General features: G+C 41.3%; 1 long non-coding RNA gene across 3 annotated transcripts in view; it reads right to left on the reverse strand.

The window, feature by feature from the left end:
- Positions 1–393: 393 nt before the first annotated feature.
- The window catches only part of LOC309857560, a 35,363-nt gene continuing 10,922 nt past the window's right edge, over positions 394–24,834 (reverse strand). The window contains exons 3-10 of one of the 3 annotated variants that reach the window (XR_014307772.1): positions 12,798–12,957; positions 11,589–11,651; positions 9,307–9,387; positions 7,598–7,701; positions 5,233–5,341; positions 4,113–4,427; positions 2,488–2,615; positions 394–509 (exon numbers count right to left, since the gene is read on the reverse strand). This is a non-coding gene — a long non-coding RNA (uncharacterized lncRNA). Of the gene's footprint in view, positions 510–2,487; positions 2,616–3,460; positions 4,428–5,232; positions 5,342–7,597; positions 7,702–9,306; positions 9,388–11,588; positions 11,652–12,797; positions 12,958–24,834 lie in introns of all 3 variants that reach the window. The other 2 variants (XR_014307773.1, XR_014307774.1) reach the window with 2 other exon arrangements.

Consider the following 24,834-nt stretch of genomic DNA (forward strand, 5'->3'; position numbering starts at 1 on the left):
GATGAAGATGTCCCTCCATCTCCCAGACATGAGGGTTTGACCAGGACATGGGATGGTATAAACTCATTGACATAGTCTCATGAACTAAGCCCTGGTTTATTGGTCACAGTCGTTCTCCAAGTATTTTCAGGAATAAACTTCAGGTGTTGCCCTTACTCTAATTTTTCTTTCTGAGACTTCAGACTGCAATCCCTACTTCCTGCAGTCACTTGAGGAGAAACGAGGCATGTGGCAATGCAACAGTGTGTTTTTCTTTCAAGATGATAGAATCACTCTTGATTTCTGTACACATCTTGGATTTTCATATACGAACATGGATTTTGGTGTCTACCCTGAGGAGGTGATAGTACGGTGTGAGGCACACTTGTATTCTCATGACATGTCACCTGGGTTACACAAAACTTTCTGGGCCCGGCAGAAAGGCAGAAACCCGGGTGAATTCCTCATTGTTCCAGCAGGCTGTCAGCCCTCAAAGGCCTTCTGGATGTGTTTGTGCATCGCAGTGTCTGCTGTGTAAGATACAGAAAGAGCACAGTAGTTCAAGAGGAAAATATTTAGGAACACATTTTCCAGGAGGAACCAGGATTCAGTTTGGGTGACTCTTGACCATTTTTCATCTTCTGATGACTGAAAGTGGTAGTTAGTCTACAGTCATGGTTTTAACATGCATTTCGAATGTAATGTTAGTTTCCATCAACATAAAACTATAAGAACTGTCTTCCTTAAGGGCATTCGTATAAGGCCCGTTATTTTCCAGCTTGATTAATGGAAACAAAATTTTTCTGTAATGCTTTCTTCCTACTCTGTATTAGTTTTCAGGACTGGATTGAAAGTGATTTATTGTGGATAGGGTTATACCTGGTCGTGGAATTTTTTTTTGTTCCTGGGTTTTTAAAGGTGGCAGAGTTGACTTTCTGATTTTAATTCATCTTCACTAGATGAAGAATTCACAAATAGGACTTTTTCTTGAAATAACCATAGCCTGGGGGCGCTTGGGTGGCTCAGTTCATGATCTCAGGGTCCTGGGATCGAGTCCCACATTGGGCTCCCTGCTCAGTGAGGAGCCTGCTTCACTCTTTGCCTCCCCCTCTGCTTATGCTTTCTCTAATAAGTAAATAAATAAATAACCTAAAAAAAAAGAAGTTGTATTTGACTGGAGCTTCATGTGGAGTGACAGATCAACAGAAAGACAAAGGGATATGAGACAGGAAGCAATGAAGGAAAACACAGAGGCGCACAGTATAGACAGATGTTCCTCAGCTTATGACGGCCTCGGCTTCTAATAAACCCATTGTTCAGCTGGAAATCTCTTTAGTTGAAAATGCATGGAAAACACCTAAGCGACTGAACATCAGAGCTTAGCCCCGCCTAACTTAAATGTGTTGAGAAACTTACAGTATTGCACAATTGGGCAAAATCCTCTAACACAAAGCCTATTTCACAATAAAATGTCTGGTATCTCTTGTAACTTACTGAACAGTGCACTGAAAGCCAGAACAGGACGGTTCAAGTGTGTTGGTTGCTGACCCTCGTGATCACGTGGTTTGCCTGGGGGCTGTGCTCGCTGCCCCTGCCAAGCATTAAAAAAGAGGACCCTACTGTAGATCGCCAGCCTGGGAAAAGATCCAAACTAAATGCATATCACTTCTGCACTATTATAAAAAGTCAAAAAACCATAAACTGAACCAAGGTGAAGTCAGGGATCTTCTGTACCAGGTGTGTTAGGGAAGGTCAAGCACTCCTGTCTGGCCAGGAACCATAGTGGTATGGGGTAAAGTTCCACAGTAAAAAGTTCTACAGCGGAGAACCACTAGGACTCAAGCACCAAGGGTTACAGGTTGCGCAGGAAGACTGGATGCTCCCCTGTGGGCGATGAGAAGCCACAAGCGACTCAGGAAGGCTGCAGAGCTCTGGCAGGTGGGACAGCTGAGGGCTGCAATGAAGAGGGACAGGTGGAGCTGGGAGACCAGGTGGGGAGAGCCTGCTACCCTCGAACAAAAGGCGACAAAGGTCTGGACTGAGATGACGGAGATGGTGGAAGGTAATGGGATATTCATAAAGCAGAACTGGAAATCCATGGAAATGAAATAAGAGAGGGAGGGAAAACCGAACATGACTTTAATTGCCATCAGTATAAAATGTGTTGAATTAAAATGAATTGGTATTTCTAGACCAATGATGACATCACAATAATGGAAGGAAACCAATTCTGATTTTGAACCTGGTTAAGGAGAAAGTATAGACAAGAGAAAAGCAGAGGCTCTGGAGTCACACAAATGTCACAGTTGAGATTCGTCCCCACTCTTCATTCCCTTCCCTGTAAACCCAGGCAAGCGACACCTGCCTCACAGCACTGGTAACAAATAGGGAAGAGCACACATTCCCACGTTCCCGGGTCCGACAGGACACCAGGGATCAGCGGCACATGAGGAGGTGACAGGTGGTCACTAAACTGAGCTCAGGTGCATACACAGCAGTTTACATCACCTTGAGATGGCTCCTCCTGTGACCTCTCGAAGAAAGCGGCAGTGGTGAGGAACGAACTCCAGGAGCTTATTAGCATACATGATCTTCAGGCCGTCCGGATGAGACTCAACGATCTGCTCTACAATCACCTAGCAGAAGGAAGAGCGTTTTATTTTTATTTATTTGTTTGTTTGTTTGTTTGTGTTTTTGTTTGTTTTTAAAGCACCTAAAAGAGAATATGAACTATACACTACAGAGAAAAGAATCGAGTAAACCTTACAAATGCACTTCGTCCTTCCTCCTCCCCACTCAGTATGCTTTCTAAACAGGAGGTAAGTAACAACGGCATGAAAATCTAGGTCCCGGGATTTGGGAATACTGCTCCAACCCTGGGGGACACAGAGGCTGAGGGACAGAGACTGGCCTGAAGCTAAAACATCACACACACTCATCTGCTTCCCTTCTGAGCTTAAAAGCGAAATACTGTATCTGCAGACAACAGCTCTGTACCATCTTCACCCTGGCCTTATCCTCTACCGTCTCCAGAACAGGGAAAGGGCTGAGATGGAAAGTGATGGAAGAAAACACATCGTATTTTGCTTTAGTATTTTATTTTTTTTTGGTGAGGCTGAGTTGCAGGAGGTGAATGACAATCATACAATCTTAAATACTTAACGACACGGAAACGTAAAGTACTTCCCTAATTTAGCATATTAGATTCAGTTCAATGAAAAGGGCATAAATTAAACAACTAAAATATTTTCATTTAGTGACAAAGAATAATGTGATCTTTTTCACCCCCACAGAGAGAGCTATGAACTATAATAGGATACATACAAAGAACTGACAGATCATTTACTTTTAGTAGTCTTAATGAAGCTGAGAAGATTACTGAAATTAATCCTTCAATTTCACTTCTATCACTGGGATACTGTCTCGTTTTAAAACTCGAAGCCTTTCATCCTGAAGTCATGGTGGGTAGCTTTATACTTACTGGACAGAAAGAGCACTCGCACTGGCAGGTGACTGGAAGAAAGCCCTCAAACGCTGAGACTGGCTTCATGACTTCTGTCAGCCTGAACTAGATGAAACCAACGCTCTCTAAGTTGGAAGCTGCTTATTGCTGGCGGTCTCACATGGTGCAGCCCATACTCCGGCCGCTCAGAGGCAGGACAAACTGACTTCCTGTATTTAACTGTATCCTTATAGGTCAAGAACACTGGGTAACCAAGTTCCGGACTTAAGGTACTACCCCGCTAACTCGCCCTTCAAAGCCCTTTATCTTTGAATATTCCCTCCCTCCCACCTTCCTAGCCTGGCAAACTCCCCCATGGTCTTCAAGACTTAAGCCACATCAATTCTGCGAAGACGCCTCCCCTCACAGACTTTCCCTGCACACAGAGCTGTCTTCCAGCTCCTCCAGTGGGCACGGGCACCTTGGTGGGGTCACGCTTTTCGGCAACTTCATTAACGTATAACTTATGGAAATAGAAATTGACCTAAAAATGTTCTGATCCGTACCTTCTTCCTAGGCAAGTCCCTCACCCCTACTAAATTAAGATGATCCCTGAGTTATGGCATCACTGGAAGAGAAAAGAGCGCATGCCTGATTCCTGCCATGCTGATGGGCTCCAAGCGGGACCAACCTTTTCTTACATCCAGAAGAGCAGGAACTAAGAGCATCTTCAAGGAAGAGCCCTGAGCTCTCTCGCACCCAGTCAAGAAACGAAGCCAGATTAGATGCTCTGTGTTTGTGGAATGAGGTGCATGGGGGCACAAACCTCATCCATGTACGGTTTCACCAGTACTTGACCAACTAACGCCTCTGCATCCCGTGTCTTGTCAAATGTAGCTTAAGTCCAGAGGCAGTGCCGTATGATGTCCACATTGGAAGTCTGAAGCCCTTCTAGCAACAGGCCTCCCAGGGACTGCTGCAGCATGGCTGTAATGTGGGCTATACACTGCAAGAACAGAGAGACCAGGAAAGAAGGTCCAGGCACAACAGTTTCTAAAAGCTCAAATATATGTGTATAATTTATATACATATGTGTTATATATATAAATCGAGCCTCTAATTCTACCAGAATATATGTAAGATTAAAATCCCAACATTTCCTAGAGAATAACAATGAATCTCTTCTCCCCATGATTGCTTTCTTTCTTTTTTAAAGGTTTTTATTTATTTATTTGTCGAGAGAGAGCACAAGCACATAAGGAGGCATAGGCAGAAAGAGAAGCAGGCTTCCTGCCAAGCAAGGAGCCCAAGGTGGGACTCGATCACAGGACCCTGGGATGATGTCCTAAGCCAGAGGCAGTGGCTTAACTGACCGAGCCACTGAGGCGTCCCCTCCGTATGATTTCTTTGAAAGTAAGTCGGCTTCATCAAAGTGAAGTTTAGACAATTACGGAACGACAAAAAGTTATTTGCCTCTTAAGCTACGGAGTAAATCTGACAAACGTGCATTTAAACCCAGTCAAGGTCTTTGGATAAATGAACTCTGACTATATCATATGATGTGTCAAGTTACATGAAATTCAGAATTAATTTTACTTGCATAGTTTGGAGACTACGCTTGTGTCTTTACACAAAATCTATCTAGTGTGACATAATGGAAGAAGGGTCCAAAGCAGGAGATACTGAAAAAAAAATTCAAAGCTAGCTTCTAAATCCTGTAAAGTAGCAATTATCAGGGGCAATGCTAGGTCAAAGCAAAATCATCCAGGAAATTCGCAAACAGCAAATTGAAAATCGAAACCAACATTTACTGGTCTTACTTTGTCCAGAAGAGGCATGCCTTTGCTCTGAACAGCATGAAAATGTAACTGGTTAAATTCTGTGGCAATTCTCTCCAAAATCTCTCTAGTCCAGAGAGGGCTAGTAGAGACAATTAGAGAAGTGTAATTCCCAAAGTTAAAACCTGCCACCCCCACTGCCCCCCATGCCTTACAGCGCTCAGGCACTTGCACCTGCACGCCATCATTTTCAGGACAAACTGTCTGTGCAGCAGGCCCCAGGTGCGAGGGGTGAGGAGCGGGGAGATCATAGAAACCACCGACACAGCCTGGCCGGGGCCACAGGGACCAGGCAAGGGGATGGAACTATTTTAGGTCAGTGTGGGTACAACTGCATGTTTCCACCACGTTCCTCTGGCTCTCCCATTCGTGCCCTTCTTCTCCCTTCTTCTCCCATTCTCTAACCCCCTCCTCTCTCTTGCCCTGTCCTACCGTTCATACGCGAATCCCCCTCTTCTCTGCCTGCCTCATTCTCCCTCCCAAGTACCTCCCCAGTACCAACTACTGCTGTCTCCTCAATCAGCTAAAACTGACCGCCTAGCAGCAACCTGGGAAATCGCTCAGAGCAGCGGACTCCAAGTTTACATTTACCCAATGGCAGAAAGAGCAAGCTCGGTGCTCTGGGAGCTGGTGAGAAATCACTCACAGTGCATCTGCCATCAAGTGGACTGGATACACTTCCCTCTTGCCCCCCACATTAGAAAGCGTCAACCCCATTCAAAAGGAAGCCGAACAGTGAAAAACAAAACAAAACAAAACAAAGGCCCCAAAGCCCCTGCTGGGCTCTATGAGGCATCCCACATCTGAGGATGGGCAGTCAGGTAGTGAGGAAACACACTGTAAGGAAACCCAAAAATGTCTGGAGACCTGCCACGGTGTGCCCCGTCCCAGAGCATCAGAACTGGTGTGGAGGGAAGGCAGGCGCTGGGCACGACCAATGCAGAAGCCTAATCCCAACCTCTAGTGACTGATCCCATGCGCATTTCCTATTTATCCTTATCTAGGCATTTCTGGGCCTAGCAGAGCATGAAGGATTTACCGTGCGCTGACGCTGCTCTGGCTTTCCTGACTCCAGAGCTCAGAGCTGCTCTTCTGGAGAAAAAAGTCCTCCAAGGTAATTCTGAGCAAGAAAGCACACAATGTCTGTTTATCAAGGACAGTGCTGCAAAGGGACAGGATTGTAGACACAGAGCTCACTGAGGTGTTTTTATCCGAGGAGCATAGCAGCAACAGCAAAGACGGGAAGAACACTGGAGGGCCAGCTCCCCAGGGGCTGAACGTGGACTTGGCTGGAGGGGCTGCAGGTGCTGCCAAGGGCCGCAGCAAAGCAGAGCCGCTGGAGACACACGGGCTGCAGAAGGGCCGCGTACAGACTGTCTGCTAAGTGTGGACAAACCGGGGCAGAAGCACGAGTGCAACGGGCTAGAGACACAAGCACAGTGGAGGCTGACCACTTAGTTGAATGCCTTGATGTGAAGGTCCTAGAGACCTAGAGACCTAGGACCAGAGAATCGCTTCCTTTGGGATGTGTCCGTTCTTAATCTCCATCATGAGACATGTGGAGCATATGGTCTCTCAACTTTCTTCCAAATCTAAAACCTTAATTCCTAAAATTTAGAAACCTAACTCCCCCTGCAGGGGGAGGGACTGTTCGCCTCACACAGCAGAGCACGCAGGGCACGCAGGGCACCAGGCGACCTTGACGCAGGCAGCCCAGCTGGTATGTGCAGAACCAGCCCGGGCTACTCCCACTGCACCACTGTGTGTCTCACGGTGCTGACAGGACCTAACTACTCATTTTCTGAGTCACTCATCTACCCTGGAGAATTGAAAATTCACACCAGGAAGGGAACAAGACAATCACAGTATAACAAAGAGAGCCATCATCTTTTTCCTATTTCATAAGCTTTTTCTTTCCTGTTTGTAAATTTCAACTGGATGTGCCCTATACTGTTTCATAATAATATAATGCTGGTGCAAAATACATCAATGGTAATACTCTGGGCATGTCTAGGAAAAAAAATGAGATGGATGAATGGTAGGTATGCCTTAAAGATCAACAGGACTTTGCTAGTCCTCAGGGAAGGTGGTTCCAAATATACTTTTCCACTGCAAGCATAATGACGTGTTGGAACTGTGGTTTATAACCAAAGGGTTTATAGGAACATGTTATAGATTTCACCATTTCATGCTCTCCACTCTCCTGGAGCTACATTCTAGCCACAAACCTGGATTTTCTTCTTGTTTAGAAATGAATTCTAACTAAGCCGTCCCCGCCTCATTAGACTGGATGTGAAGTATTAATTTATGTGCTACTTAGTTAAAAAAAAATGCTTACCTGCTTGCTTCTAGTGCAGAGGTTTCTTTAGAACTTTGTGAATTTAAGATTTTTTCAATCTTTTCAACTGATCAAGTAACTTGTATAAGCCTCAACACACACATCTATAAAAATAAAAATTAAGCACACAAAAAACGTCACCATCTTTACTCTTAATCATCTTTATTTCCCATGCTAAATGCAGGAAAATATAAGACCAAAAGTTAACTTCAAATATATAGGGCATGCTATATTTTGAATATTTCTATGAAACACAGAATTCTCAAGAATGCAAATCTTAGTTCTAGAATAAGCATACTTCCATATTCTATTGCAAGTTTATAGAGAAAAAAAAACCCTAGACTTTGCTTTCTCATATTCTATACTCTTATTTCTTCTTTTCCCCATCCTGAATCTTTCTATGGGCATTTCTTTCCTATTTTTTTTAAAAAGATTTGTTTATTTGAGAGAGAGAGAGTCTGCAAGTGCGCGTGCAGGGGAGGGGCCGAGGGAGAGAGAGAATCTCGAGCAGACATCCTGCTGAGCATAGAGCTCAATGCGGGGCTCCATCTCATGACCCTGAGATCATGACCTGAGCCAAAATCAAGAGTCGTTTAACCAACTGAGCCACCCGGCGCCCCTCCATTTGTTTTCTTATGGCCCTCTATTCATGTTTTAACTTTGGCTTCCGATCGTACTGACCCTCTCAGTTTACATGTGCATATACCTATATGGCCAAGCACCAAATCATTAAAGACCTTTTACACTACAAATATTATCAAAGAGGTTGAGGGACATTATGAAAACTCTCATCCTTAAAGAACAAAAAAATACAAAGTCATCCATTCAATAAATAGTTACTGAACACCCCTGGGAGCTAGACATTCATTCCGACGGGGGTGGGGGAGGAGGGGGACACGAGAAAATAAAGCAAGAAATACACCCTGCTCTCATAAAGCTTACTGTTTTGTCTGGAAGCGCATGACAAGCATTCTTTGGACAAAAGCTGTGAGGAGATCCAGAGGCGAATTAAACAGAAGGTCCCTCAAACAGGCTTTCTCCCCACTGAGATTTTAACAAATATGCTAATAATACACATAGAAAACATAGTACAGAGCAGCAGGCGAGAGTCAGAAGCCCAGACTCCCAATGCCCGCTGTGCCCCTACATCGTTATGATCATGAATGACATCGGGGACACTTGAAACTGGAGATAGCACTAAGGGGCACACTCCCGGGGTGAGCCCTCAGATGTACAGAGCCGTTGCCTGTCTCACACACCTGAAACTAAGCCAACACCGCATGCTAACTACTGGGAATCGAAAAAATTAAAGTGAACACCAGAACATAAAGAACACAGGATCAGAAAATAACAACAAACCTACGGCAGAATCCTGAGTTTGCTTTGGAAAGCCCACTTCTCCCCTAGTCTCTAATATAGGCCTATTTTCTTTACAGGGCCGCTGACAATTTATACAGTCGTTAACTGTCAAGCGCTGCACCGACAACAGCTATCACGGTTTCTTGTTCTGGAAAAAGTGGGTGATCTTGAGATTGTGTGGGTACCTCTGAAATTCTGTCTTCTTATTTCAGGTAGATATCGTGACGTAATGCATAAAATGCACATGCGTGAGAGCTTTGAAAAAAACCTGAATAGTGCTGACAAGTTCGTGGAGAAAAGAGGAGAGGGCTTCAACTGGCATGCAGCATAAGAAATCTACTGGAGGGTACCTTTTTCTTCCTTATGTCCTGTTGTTTACACATTAGTTCATCTACTGCCCGAATTCCTTCACTGACTGATGACCTGAGACTCTTTAAAAGAATAAAAAATAAAACGTATTACAGACATTGTTTTGTCACATTATCAAGTTCCTACATCTCATTCAATTCCACAGAACTTAATACCTGTGCACCAGTACTATGCAGATATTGACAAAAAAAATGATATACCAGACATAGTTACTGTTGAGGGGACTCATGATCTGGGGGCATAATGACACGAAGGCAGGGTCGCATGGCCAGAAGAAGAATGACACATATACAGTGAAAGTTATGGGGATGAGGGGGCTTAGAATGGAGAACAGATAATATGAAGCAAAGTACAAGAGAGTCTGGAAATGTGACGGGGCTCGAATCGGACTCTGAAAGCCATGTGTACACAGCTGCCGAGGTGGGGAGGGGATGGGGAGCAGATGTAAGTGCAGACATACTCAGGGGCAGGGTCAGACAGGCACACAGCCATGTGCACTGCAGGCTTCCTTCTGGAGAGAAGCAAAAATAGGAATGGAGGGCCAACTTCACTGAGATGAGGTCTTTAGATTCTGCATATTTTGGAGAACGAGAGAGTGTCAAAGCACTGATGCATGATGATGAAATGTGGGTATGGAAATACCAGGAATCAAGAATGAAGAACAGAAGACCAGAAAAAGGCAGAGCACAGAGGTAGAGAAACATGTCCAGAAGCTAATGAATAAAGAGATAATTAGGAATTAGGGCCAAAACAAAGGTTAACAGAAACAACTAGAATGAAGTAGGCATATCACAAAAATTCCACAGGAAGGTGAATTAATTCACTCCATCAACATTATGAAACACCTCCTGGACATCAGTATTGTGGCAGCCCACAGGGATGCAATGAAGACAGATATAGTCGTATCCCTCAGAGGTCTGAGAATCTCACAGAACAGCTTCAGAGTTGGGACCAGAAAGGCAGGTCAGGCCTGTGGCTGAGCAGGACCAAAGTGGCCATAAAAACAGGCCATGGAAAAGGGAGGGGATACGGTGATGGTAGGGGGTGAGGTGGGACGGGAGCCTGTGTGAGTAGAGCAAATATGCCTCCAGGGAGAGAAGAGTGGGAGGCCAAAGGAAGGCTAGGCTTGGCAAACAACACCACTATGAGGCCCCGGGAGGAAGAGGCACACCAAGGAGGCAGTGGGAGAGCCCCACAGCGGCTGGTGTGGAATCCAGCAGCGGACCACAAAAATCCCCTCCATTCCAAGGAAAAGAACCTTTAACAAGATTTTGTAAAATTCAAATGAGACATAAACCATGGAAAGTATTGGCTACCTCAAGGCACAACTCAAGATTTTTACCTGTTTCACAAAGTCTTTCCTGCCTGCCCCTCCCCTAGGCTTCTCAGCACTGATATTTCCATTACTCCGCATTTTTCTTGGTTCTAACCATGTACTGTGTCTTCCCTTAAATTATGTTCTCCTTATATTCTCTCTAGGATGCAGGCACTGTCTTAGGGGAGGGATGCACGAGGCCACTCAAGCTAGAAGAGACAGACAAGGAAGGATGGTGTCGTTTATGACAAGTTTATGACAGGGCATCAGAACGGACAGAGGCCATAAGTCAGGGCACCAGACACAGACGGGGGGGGCGGGGGGGGAGACAGGGCAGCACAGTTTTCTGTTAGAAGTGATGCCACAACTGCCCCTCCACTGTTCACCCAGGTGGAGTTCCTATTCCCAGTGGCTTAGAGGTGGGGAGTCCCATTCCCACAACAGAGATTTTTCTGAGAGAACATGCAAATGTAACATTTATTAAGTATTACATTTTATTTATATTATCCTTCAGTTCCATTAGGGATTACACAGTTTTTGTAGATCAGCCCAGGAACCTAACCACATGTAGATTACGTGGGGTGGGGGGGATATTTACAAGATTACTAACTGTTAAAATACAAGTCATTCGTAAGTTAGAAACCACTTACATATGACCAAAGTGGCATTAATAAGTTGAATTTGGAAATATGCTTCCTCTCCCCTGACATTTTAAGGTTGTCTACTCTGAGAATATGTCTTCTTCAAATCGAACATGTTTTTTTAGGTTTTTAGCATATGCAAAAACAAAATCATTTACAACTCTTCTGAAGGTGAATATTATAATCATGAACCGTTAAAATACAACCACCAGTACCACCAAACTAACAGATGAAAAGAATTCTTAGAGAAAAGCCGACGAGGACAACAGGCGTCACAGCAGACTGTTTTCATAAATTGGGGCCTTACCAGAACTTCTCGTAACTGTCCCAAAGGCACATAAAGTTCATTGAGGGCTTTGTCCATGCCAACCTAAAGGCAAAACCAGGTTGGCACAAACATATCACGATAAGGAGTAATAGTGACGTATCTATTTAACGATCAAAGCGGTACCAGATTTAAGTTATTTTTTTGGCACAACTGTATTTTGCTACATAACTAGCTAAACAACAGAAGTGTTATTTGGCCATTAATGTTGTTCATAGAATATGAAAAAAATCTGTTGAAATACATGGAACTATAAAAATAAGGGAAGTCATGAGAAACGAAAGTTTCCTTAAGAACAATTTGCCTTTAGATGACATTTTAAATGAACGTGAAAAATTTTCACAGAAGGTGAACAGTTCTCTGTCTGTAATTGATGATACTCAGCCAGGTGATGTAAAAGTCTGACGGGCTACGTCTCTCTTAAACATTATTATAAGCCTTGAGAAAAATAGAAATTAAACAGAAGTAAAATTTTCTAGGTTTTTAATCCTATTGGGATATTTATCTTAGTGGTATATTTCCCAAAAGCAAATGTGCATCATTAATTTTAATGCTTCTTGAAATTCCCACGGAGCTGCAACTTTCTGTGCTTCTCTGGACAAACAGATTTAAAACAAAATGAAGCATCAACAAGGAGACTTTTCTGCCAAGTAACAAAATTCAACATTTCTAAACAGCTTTTACAAACAATTGATAAGCTCACTGCAAATCATTCTTATATTTTTATAAAACCAAACTTTTTAAATATCAATATTGGCCAATGTTCCCTCAACCTAGCTCTGGCTAACAGATATACCTGGGAGTAAATTAAACATTGTAAGAGTGGTGGACATGTGCTCCTACAAATTAGTCTAAATCAAGGAAGACTTCAGGGTAATCACTTAGCAACTAATAAAACAACCCCTTGGGTATTATTATCCTTTACTTTTCACTGTTGACTAATGAATTTGAAACATAATCAAAGTAGAGCAACCTTAAATGAATAAAAACTAAAACAAACAAAAAAATGTATTCCAAAAAGTTTAGTTCTTTTATTAATGAAATTGGTAATTTCTTCAAGTTTCTGGTGGGGTTGGTGGGGTAATCAACTGAAAGGTTTCTAAAAACTCTGCCCTTTTATTAAATATGAAGGAGAGAGAAAATGTGTGTGTGTGTGTGTGTGTGTGTAGGACTTGTGAATTTCAGGTTTACCAAGTTTGTGGAAAGGTTGACAAAATCTGCATAATCCTTGTTGATGAGCTCGACCATGGCTGTTTTAAAAGTTTATAGTAGAGTTCAGATCTCCTCTTAGTTCCTCCAGCTGGACATGCTTCCTACAGTCAGACACAAAGTGATCGACGTCGAAATCTTCCTGAAAATCAAACCAGAAAGAAAAAATGATTGCACTGATACCACATTTTACATAGAAAAATAAGATCAGAGAAAGAATAAGAGGCCGTATTACTGCAGGGGAACACACACAGGGACATCATGGGGTCTGCTCACTTCCTAAGATTATGGGAAAGGGGGCCCCCTCACCAAGACCATTCTCTCCAGTTGCCTAACTCTACAGACATTTTATTTCTTTTAATTATACATTTCAAAGAGGGTCTTCTCAAAATAGAAACAGCTTTTTTTCTTAATTTTAAAAGTAACAAATGTTCACTGTCAAACTTTCAACCAACCAAGAAATACTTATGTAAAAGAGAGAAAAAAAAATCACCCACTCTCTAATGCTCTGCAGTTAAGCACTGTTAATATTTATTTTTCTTCACTATTTAACACAGCGATTCACATCCTTCCAGACTTTGTTTTGGTCTTTCTCTTTACTTTTTTTTTTTAAGATTTTATTTATTTGAGAGAGAGAGAGATGGAGAGAACAAGTGGGAGGAGGGGCAGAGGGAGAAGCCGGCTCTCTGCTGAGCTGGGAGCCTGATGCCAGGGTTCATTCCAAGATCCTGAAATCAAGATCTCAACCGAAGGCAGACGCTTAACTGCCTGAGACACCCAGGTGCCCTACTCTTTCTCTTTAAAATATAAATTACTTTTGGGGTGCCTGGCTGGTTCAGTGGGTTAAGGCCTCTGTCGTTAGCTCAGGTCATGATCCCAGGGTTATGGGTTCAAGCCCCGCATTGGGCTTTCTGCTCAGCAGGGAGCCTGCTTCTCTGTCTCTCTCTCTGCCTGCCTCTCTGCCTACTTGTGATCTCTGTCTAATAAATAAATAATTTTTTAAAAAAATAAAATATCAATTACTTTTTAAAGAAACTGGCATATAATGGACACATGTTAGTTTCAGGCATACAACATAAAAATTCCATATTTTTATCTGTTGTGAAATGATCACCCTAAGACTAGTTAACATCCATCACCAAACATACACATTTTTTTCTTGTGCTAAGAACTCTTAAGCTTTAGCAACTTTAAATATATAATAATATACGGCACCTGGGTAGCTCAGTGAGTTAAGGCCTCTGCCTTCGGCTCAGGTCATGATTCCAGGGTCCTGGGATCGAGCCCCACATCAGGCTCTCTCCTCAGCAGGGAGCCTGTTTCCTCCTCTCTCTCTGCCTGCCTCTTCCTATTTGTGATCTCTGTCAAATAAATAAATAAAATCTTAAAAAAAAATATATATATATATATATAATATACTATGCAGCCATCAAAAGAGATGAAATCTTGCCATGTGCAATGACGTGGATGGAACTAGAGGGTATGCTGAGTGAAATAATCAGAGAAAGACAATTATCATACAATCTCCCTTATATGAGGAATTTGAGAGGCAAAGTGGGGGGTGTGGGGGTAGGGAAGGAAAAATGAAACAAGATTGGATTTGGAGGGGGCCACCTGGGTGGCTCAGTGGGTTAAAGCCTCTGCCTTCGGCTCAGGTCATGATCACAGGGTCCTGGAATTGAGCCCCACATCGGGCTCTCTGCTCAACAGGGATCCTGCTTCCTCCTCTCTCTCTCTGCCTGCCTCTCTGCCTATTTGTGATTTCTGTCTGTCCAATAAATAAATAAAAGCTTTAAAAAAAAGATTGGATTGGGAGGGAGAAAAACAATAAAAGACTCTTAATCTCACAAAACAAACTGAGGGTTGCTGGGGGGAGGGGTGTAGGGAGAGGGTGGTGGGGCTGTGGACATTGGGGAAGGTATGTACTATGGTGAGTGCTGGGAAGTGTGTAAGCCTGACAATTCACAGACCTGTAACCCTGGGGCTAATAATACATATTTCTAATAAAAAATAATAAAATTAATATACAATAATACACAGTATTATTTACTACAGTCACTATGATGTACATTACATCCCCAAGGCTTATCTTATTAACTGGAAGTTTATACCACTGGACCCCTTCATCTATTTCCTCCACAACCTCACCTCTGGCAACCACCCATCTGTTCTCTATGACTTCATTTTGTTTTGTTTTTTAGATTCCACATGTGAGGGAGATCATACAGTATTTCTCTTTCTCTGTCTGACTTATTTCACTCAGCACAATATCCTCAAGGTCCATCCATGTTGTTGCAAATGGCAAGACTTCCTTCTTTTTATGGCTGAGTAATATTCCATCGTATACACACACATTTTCTTTATCCATTCACCCCGTTGGTGGACACCTTACTTATTTCCAAGTCTTGGTTGTTGTAAATACTGTGATACTCACTACTGTGAGTGTGAGTCTTGCTGGCCGCTAGAGCCAGGTGATCTAGAGATATACCCTGGGTAGCAACTGCAAACCTCGGGGCATCATACGAGCATTCAAGCTCATTTCCAGGAGATAACAGAAAGCAGAAGTGAGGTAGAGGGACAGCGCAAAGATGGTACCCATCAGCTCCATCTTTGGAGAATACCTTACTAGGCTCCAAGATCCATGTTAAATTAGATGCCTGCCCCTCAGAGCTTTAAGATAAGCAAATGAGCCTCTTTCACAGAAATCTGAACCCATTTCAGTCTGCTGCTTCTGTGCTGAGTTCCAGTGTGGGTCAGTCTACTCACGCGACTGCTTTAGGAACTGTTTCTCAGTTTGCTATAGCCTTGTGGGTCTCATGGGTGCAAGCTCTGATGGCTTTCAAAGCTGGATGTTTTGGGGTCCTGTCTCTTAGATGTACGTCTTGGAAGTTGGGGTGCCAGAAGTGGGGCTCAAACCCTTTGCTCCTCAGGGAGAAGCCTGGGGTTTTGAGTATCCTCCAAATCCCAGGTCGCTGTACCAGGGGTGGGGTTTATGGCAAGACTGATTCTTACTTCAACATAGGTTTTTTTCCTTACTCACCTAATGTGTAGGAGTCACTCAGCTAGTTGTAGGGTTTTTTCCACAGGAAATCTTTCCATATGGAGCTATAGATTCAGTGTGTATTTCATAGAAGAGATGAGTTCAAGATCCTCCTATGCCACCATCTTAAATGGAAACCCCAGACCTTCTCTATGTATGTGTGTACACACACATATGTGTACACACACACACACACACACACACACACACACACACAAATATTCATGCTCTTCTAAACTATTTCCCAGCTAGGGGCACCTGGGTGGCTCAGTGGGTTAAGCCTCTGCCTTTGGCTCAGGTCATATCTCAGGGTCCTGAGATCAAGCCTCACATCAGGCTCTCTGCTCAGCTGTGAGCCTACTTTCCCCCCTCTCTCTGCCTGTCTCTCTGCCTCCTTGTGACCTCTTTGTCTGTCAAATAAATAAAATCTTAAAAAAGAATAAAAAAATAAAACCCATTCTATTAAAAAAAATTTCCCATCTAAAAATATAACTTGAATGTCTTTACATAAAACACATACATTTCTATTAATATTTTATGTGCATGCTGAGTGGCCCATTGAACAGATGTTCCAAATCTTTCATAACCTATTTCCAAGTATTGGTCCCACAGGATTAGCTATCCTGTGTTTCCCCTTTACAATTCTGTGATACCTGGGTAGGCTTATATGCTTAGAGGCAATAAATTACTATCTACTTCCCATGTGACTCTGATACTCCATGACATGTTTAGTCAGCAAGAATCAAATGTGATGATTCCCAAACTAGTTAAGGACACCTACACTTACTTCGTAATTATACAGCTTTATTAAACACTATGTAAACCAACAAAATATGACTGAAAAAAAATCACTGTTCTTTTGAAAACTAACACAGCTACTTTGGAAAGGTTTGATACAAAGAAATCAATAAGAAAATTTTTGCTAAGTTAGGTATGGGTGAGATGACCAAGTACCAGGCAGGGAGGGAGTGATCACAGGATTCTCACACAATTCAGTTAAAGAAACTGAAACTGAATGCAAAAAAAGACAACATAGTAAGCTTTTTAAAAAAAGATTCTTTTTATTTATTTGAGACACAGAAAGACAGTATGAGCAGGGAAAGGGGCAATGGGAGAAGGAGATTCCCTGCTGAACAGGGAGTCCAATGCAGGACTCCATTCCAGGACTCCGAGGTCATGACCTGAACCGAAGGTAGATGCCTAACCTATTGAGCGACCCAAGTACTGTGATAACTCAGAAATCTAATCTGCAGGCCAGTTTCCAGAGAAAAGACCTGGCACTGTTTCAATGGAGAATAAATGTACATATATTTTTTCCAAATAAAATGCTAAAAACTGTATGAACCATTCCCTAAGAGTACTTGTTTAAACTGACTTTTTTAGTTAATCAACCAAAGACTGACCCTGCTAGTGTCAGAGAGAAGGACTTCATACCAAACCGTAATTTCACAGTCATCTACAGAAAGCCACCTGCTTCTTACACTGGTGACCAAATTAGCCTGGACCTTTCTCTCCTGAGACCATCTCAGACCTTACATCATAGTTATGTAATACATCACGGGAGGGGGTCTCGGTTCATAATCCTGGCCATCCTACTCACCAACTGTATACCTATAGGTCAATCACTTTCCCTGCCTCAGTTACACATTGTTGAAGTTCTTGAACTTCATGATGGCATTCTAAATTGTATAACTGGGGTGCCTATGTGGCTCAGTTGGTTAAGCATCTGCCTTTGGCTCAGGTCATGATCCCAGTCTCTTGGGTTTGAGTTCCACATCAGGCGCTCTGCTGAGCAAGGAGCCTGCTTCTCCCTCTGTCCCTTCCTCCTGCTCCCGCACTCTCTCACTCTCAAATAAAATCTTAAATAAATAAATAAATAAATAAATAATATAACTTAGCCTCAGTGAACAAATGCTATTAGGTAATATTAGTACTCAACTTACCATTTATGCATTTGTTCTCAGATAAACAAAAGTTGCATAACACATGACTAAATAACTCAGAACATATGTGAATACTGGGTTAGACAGCATTTGCTGTGAAAAGCACACCCAAACTCACAGTGCCATAATAGAGACCCATTTCACTTAACCAAGAATGGTTTTACTACTTTAGAAATGGTTTTACTTTATAGTGTAGATTTCCCAAGTATTCAAAAAGAAATTATTTACAACCCATACATTTATGGTCAACTGATTTTTCACAAGGATGCCAAGACCATTTAATGGGGGGAAAAGCAGTCTTTTCGAGTGCCTACTACTGGGACAAGTGAATATCTACATGCAAAAGAATGAACTTGGAACAGCAACGTCACACATACACAAAAATATAACTCAAAATGGATCAAAGATTTAAATGTAAGAGTAAAAACTGTAACACTTAGAGAAAACAGGTGAAAATCTGTATGACTTTGGATCGGGAAAAGCTTTCTTAGACATGATACACAAAGCAATAAGAAATATTAGATAAGCTGAACTTGATCAAAATAAAAACTTTCGTGTGTCAAAGGACACTACGGAGAACGTGAAAAGACAACCCACAGAATGGGAGAGAGTATCTGCAAATCATTTGTCTGACAAGGACCTAATAACCAGAATATGCAAATATACTCTTAGAACTCAACAACAAAAAGACAAATAACCTAATTTAAAAACAAGCCAAAGACTTTTGAATAGACATTTCTCCAAAGATGATACACAGACGGTCAAGAGCACATGTCGGGATGTTCGACATCCTTAGTCATTGGGGAAATGCGAATCAAAAGCACATGCAGATGCCACGTCACACACACTAGGACAACTATGGTAAAATAAGAAAAAGAAAAAGAAAAAAAGAAGAAGAAAAGTGCTGGCAAGAAGGCAGAGAAGCTGGAACCTTCCCGTATTGTCGGTGAGAATGTAAAATAGTGTGGCTAAGGCAGCAAACAGCTCGGTAGCTCCTCAAGAAGTTACACACGTACAATTACCCAGCAGTTCTACGTCTAGGGGTATGACACCGAAAGAACTGACAACAGATGTTCCTGCCACAACCTGTACATGAATGTGCACAGTAGCGCTGCTCATAACAGCCAAAATAGTATATACCCAACGTCCATCAACTGATGAATGGATACATAAAATGTGGAAGAGCCTCTTACACAACCATAAAAAGGATTAAACTGTTATATGCTACAACACGAGTGAAGTCTGAAAACATTCTACTCTCAGGTTAAAGGAAGCCAGACACAAAAGGTCACATGTTATACAATTCCACAGATATGAGATGTTCCAGAAAAGGCAAATCCATAAAAACAGAAAGTAGATTCATGATTGCCAGGGAATAAGGGGAGGGGAGAATTGGAACTAAGAGGTTTATTTTTCGGGTGATGGAAGCATTCTGGAATTAGACAGAAGTGACGTATGTACCATATACACAGTAAATATATTAAAAACCAGAGATGAGTACACTTTAAAATGGCAACTATTATGCTTTGTGAATTATATTTTGATGAAAAATGAAACAACTTAAATATCAACAAGTTAAATGCTAGAATACATTAAAAAAAAATCCAAAGTAACACTAATCACAGGAATAATGAAGTAGCTACATGAATTTCAGACAAAGCAGATTTCAGAGAAGGAAAATTATCAGGCATAAAGAGCAGCATTACATAATGATAAAGAAATCGACTGACCAAGAAGACACAATTATCCTTAACTTATGTGTGCCTGATCAACACAGGTGAGACACAACCTAACAGAACTGCAGGGAGAAATATACAATTCCATTATCACAGCTGGTGACTTCAATACTTCTCCATCATTAATGGGCCGATCCAGCAGCAGGGCAACAAGGATCTGACAGATGTGGACATTCAGTCCAGACATGGCACACTTAACACCACCATCAATTACCGTACAACAGATGTACACAGACAATTTCGCCCAGTAATAGTGCAACACACATTCTTCTTAAGCTCACATGGAACACTCATCAAGACAGAATAATTCTGGGCCACAAAACACAACAAATTTTTAAAAATAAAAATTATACCAAGTATGTTCTCAGACTGCAGTGGAATTAAAAATCAGTAACAGAAGATAGCTCAAGAAGTCCAAAATACATGGAGATTAAATGACACACTTATAAATGACAGCAGACCAGTCTCAACAAAATACAATGTAGCAAAATGTGTGGAATGCTGCTTAAAGGGAAAATACAGTACTGAATGCAAATATTAGAAAATAAAAGATTAAAGTCAATAATCTTAGCTTCCATTTTAAGCAACAACAACAAAATCAAATCTAAAGTAAGGAGGGGCTCCTGGGTGGTTCAGTTGGTTAATCATCTGCCTTTGGCTCAGGACATGGTCCTAGGGTCCTGGGGCAGCGCCCTGCATCAGAGCTTTTTGCTCAGGGAGGCTGCTTCTCTGACTCCCAATCCTCCTGCCTGTATTCCCTCTCTCACTGACTCTCTCTGTGTCAAATAAAATCATTAAAAAAAAACCCTAAAGGAAGTAGAAAAAAATAAAAATTAGAGCAGAAATCAATGTAATTAAAACCAGGATTTTTTTTTAATCAATAAACCCCAAGTCTGTTTCTTTGAAAACATCAATAAAACAGATACACCCTTAGCCAGGGAAACAAAGAAAAAAAGGTAGAAGACATAAATTACTAATATCAGATGAAAGAAGGGAGAGCTACTGCTAACAATCCCAATCACTGTAAATTCAACCAAACATTTATGGAATAATACACAATTCTCTAAAATCTCTTCCAGAAAGTAAAACTAGAAGGAATACTTCCTAAATCATTCTAGGAGATCATTATTACCCTGACACCAAAACCAGTACTACAAGAAAAGGAACTACAAACTAGTATCTCTCATGAACACAGACACAAAAATCTTCAACAAAAATTAGCAAATAAAAGCAAACACTATATTAAAAAATTATACACCAGGTTCATGTAGGATTTATTCCAGGTATGCAACATTAGAAAATGTTCAACATTAGAATATCAAAGTGATCCATCATATCAACAGAAAAAAAAATCACATGATCATATCAATGAAGGGAGGAAAAAAATCATTTAACAAAATCCACACCTCTTCATTATTAACCCTCAGGAACTAGGATTAGGAGGACTTCCTCAACTAGATAAAGAATATCTCCAAAAATCCACAGCTAACATGATATTAATACTGAGAAAATAGAAGACAGGGAATCAAGGCAAGGATGTCCCTCCTCCTACTACTATTCAATACTATACTGGAAGGCCCAACTAATGAAATAAGGTAAGAAAAGGAAACAAAAGGTATACAACCTGGGAAAGAATAAAACTTTGTTCACAGATGACATGACTGTCTACAGAAAATACAAAGATTTCATACCCCACACCCACACCCTCCTGAAACTAGTCAAGTGATTATAAGCAAGTCTGCACAATACACAGTTAAAATACAGAAGTCAATTGCTTTCCAATGATGTATCAGACAAAGGGCCAGTATTCAAAATTTATAAAGAACTTATCAAACTCAACATCCAAAAAACAAAAAAATCCAGTCAAGAAATGGACAGAAGACATGAACAGACCAAAGAAGACATCCAAATGGCCAACAGACACATGAAAAAGAGCTCCACATCACTCAGCATCAGGGAAATACAAATCAAAACCACAATGAGACACCACCTAACATCAGTCAAAATGGCTAAAATTAACAAGTCAGGAAACAACAGATGTTGGCGAGGATGTGGAGAAAGGGGAATCCTCCTACACTGTTGGTGGGAATGCAACTCTGGAAAACAGTATGGAGGCTCCTCAAAAAGTTAAAAATATAACAACCCAACGACTTAGCAATTGCCCTATTAGATGTTTATCCAAAGTACACAAAGTGATTTGAAGGGGCAAAAGCACCCCAATGTTTATAGTCAAACTATTGAAAGAGCCCAGATGTCCATCAACAGATGAATGGATAAAGAAGATGTGGTATACAGACACACATACACACATTACTCAGCCATCAAAAAGAACAAAATCTTGCCATTTGCAAGGACATGGATGGAACTAGAAGAAGACAAATACCATATAGTTTCAGTCACATGTGGAACTTAAGAAACAACAGATGAATATAGGAGAAGGGAAGGAAAAATAGAAACAGACAGGGAGGCAAATCACAAGAGACTTAACTACAGGAAACAAACTGAGGGTTACTGGAGAGGGGAAAGTTGGGGTAACTGGGTGAGGGGTATTAAGGAGGGCACTTGTTCGGATGAGCTCTGGGTGTTGTATGCAACCAATGAATCACGAAATTCTAACCATGAAACTAAAAGTACACTATATGTTAACGAGATTGAATTTTAATTAAAAAATTTAAAAAGTCAATTGCTTTCGTATATACCAGCAATGTACAAGTGGAATTTGAAGTTAAAAACACAAGACCATTTACATTAGCATACCAAAAAAAATTAATACTTAGGTGCAAATCTAACAAAATATGCACAAGATCTATATGAGAAAAAGTATAAAATTCTGATGAAAGATAACAAGCAAGGTAAGATGTGAGGTGGAAAGAAAGTCCATAATCTTGGGTAAGAACACTCAATACTGTTAAGAGGTCAGTTCTTCCCAAACTGATCGACAGACTCAATGCAATCCCAATCAAAATGCCAGGAAGTTATTCTGTGGATACCAACATGTTGACTCTAAAATTTGGATGGAAAACTGGAAAACCAAGAGTCCCAGAGTAGTCAACAAAATATTAAAGTGCGGGGGGAAAAAGGAAATTGAGGATTGCCATCATCCAATCTCAAGACTTACTATTAAAGCTATACTGATTAAGACAGAAGGTGCCTGGCAAAAGAGACAGGTGCTTGGAACAGAGTGGAAAGCCCAGAACAACATCCACACACACAGGCAAAGGCAACTCAATGGCAAGGACAGTCTTCAACAAATGGAACCCAACAATGGGACATTGATAAGACAAAACAAACAAATGAAAAGAATAAAAACAAACTTTTCACACCTTTCACAAAACCTAATGTAAAATGCAAAACTTCTTAAAGATGACATAAAAAAAAAATGTAGGGATCCTTGGATTTGGCAATGACTTTTCAGATATAAAACCAAAAGCATGATCTACGAAAGAAAAAAATGGACGAGAGGGACTTTGTTAAAATTAAACTTCTCTGTAAAAGACACTGTTAAGAGAATGAAAAGACGGGACGCCTGGGTGGCTCAGTTGGTTAAGCAGCTGCCTTCCGCTCAGGTCATGATACCAGCGTCCTGGGACCGAGTCCCACTTCGGGATCCTTGCTCCGCAGGGAGCCAGCTTCACCCTCTGACTCTGCCTTCCACTGTCTGCCTGTGCTCATCTCGCTCGCTCTCTCTCTGACAAATAAATAAATAAAATCTTTAAAAAAAAAGAGAGAGAGAATGAAAAGACCAGTCACAGAGTAGAGAAAATATTTGCAAAACACATCCATGGGAAAGGACTTAAAATAAGAAATATAATATAAAGATGTCTTAGTAGCAACAAGAAATCAAACCTAATTTAAAAATGTGAAAAGAGCGGTGGCTAGGAAACCCAGTCAGTTAAGCATCTGCCTTTAGCTCAGGTCCTGGGACTGAACCCCACACTGGGCCCCCGGCAGAGAGGAGCCTGCTTTTTTTCCTCTCCCGCTGCCTGCTGCTACCTCTCGGTGTGCTTGTGCTGTTAATAAATAAATAGAATCTTTAAAAAAAGAAAAAAAAAGGATCTGAAAAGATGTTCAACTTTGTATGTCATTAAGAAATTGCAATTTAAACAAGGTACTATTACATATCATGTAGAATATAAAAAATCCAAAGCACTAGTAATACCAAATGCTAGCAAGGATGTGGGACAACCGAACTCTCATTCACTGTTTGGTCAGAATGCAAAATGGTAGGCACTGTGTGAGACAGCTTGGCAATTTCTCACAGAACTAAACACATTCTCACTATAAGATCAGTAATTGTGCTCCTTTGTATTTACCCAAAAGATCTTAAAACTTGTGTCCACACAAAAACCTGCACACGGATGTTTACAGCAGCTTTATTCTCTGAAGTGCCAAAACTTGGAAGCAATCCAATCTCCTTCAGTAGGTGAACAGGTACACTGTGCCACACCCACACAACGGATTATTCGACAATTAAAAGATGAATTATTAAGCCACAAGACTTTGAAGAACCTTAAATGCATATTGCTAAGTGAAAGACCAGTCTCAAAGGCTAAATACTATATGATTCCAACTCTATGGCATTCTGGAAAAGGTAAAAATTAACCAAAATTTTTATTTTTATTTATTTTTTAGGTCATCTCTATACCCAATGTGGTGGCTAGAACTCACAACCCCGAGATCAAGAGTCAGATGCCCTAGCAACTAAGCCAGCCAGGTGCCTCTGAAAAGGTAAAACTCTAGACAGTCCAAAGATCCTGGGCTGAGGGGTGAGCGAAGAGGGTGCAGAGAGAGGAGAAGAAACAAATAGATGAGATACAGGGTTTTTCAAGGCAATGAAACTAGGCTGTAAGATACCAACAGTAGGTAAATAACATACATTTGTCAAAACCCACAGAACTTTAGAAAGAGGAGTGAACCCTAATGTAAACCATGGATTATTAATTAATACTGTATCAATGCTGGTTCATCAGTTGTAACACATGTACCACAACAATGTAATACATTAATAATAGGAGATAGTGAAGTTAGAAGAAAAATATCTTCTCTTTGTACTCAGGGGTATTTCCTATCTGAACCCAGTTCAAGTACAAATCCCCCAAAAGGCCAGAAGTTGGGAGATCACAAGAGGTGTTGGAACACAGGAAAATAAATGAGCAAACCAGACAAGCTGCAGGTAATTAAGAACCATTAACCATGAGAGAAGCAGTAACATCACTCAAAATTAAAACCAAGTAGAGTTTAAAAGTTTAGCTACTTTACTAACTAGCTGCAATCAGGGATGGCAAACAAAGACTAATTCA

The sequence above is a fragment of the Mustela nivalis genome (genome assembly GCF_964662115.1).
Source record: "Mustela nivalis genome assembly, contig: HAP1_SCAFFOLD_889, whole genome shotgun sequence".
Taxonomy (NCBI): Eukaryota; Metazoa; Chordata; class Mammalia; order Carnivora; family Mustelidae; genus Mustela; species Mustela nivalis.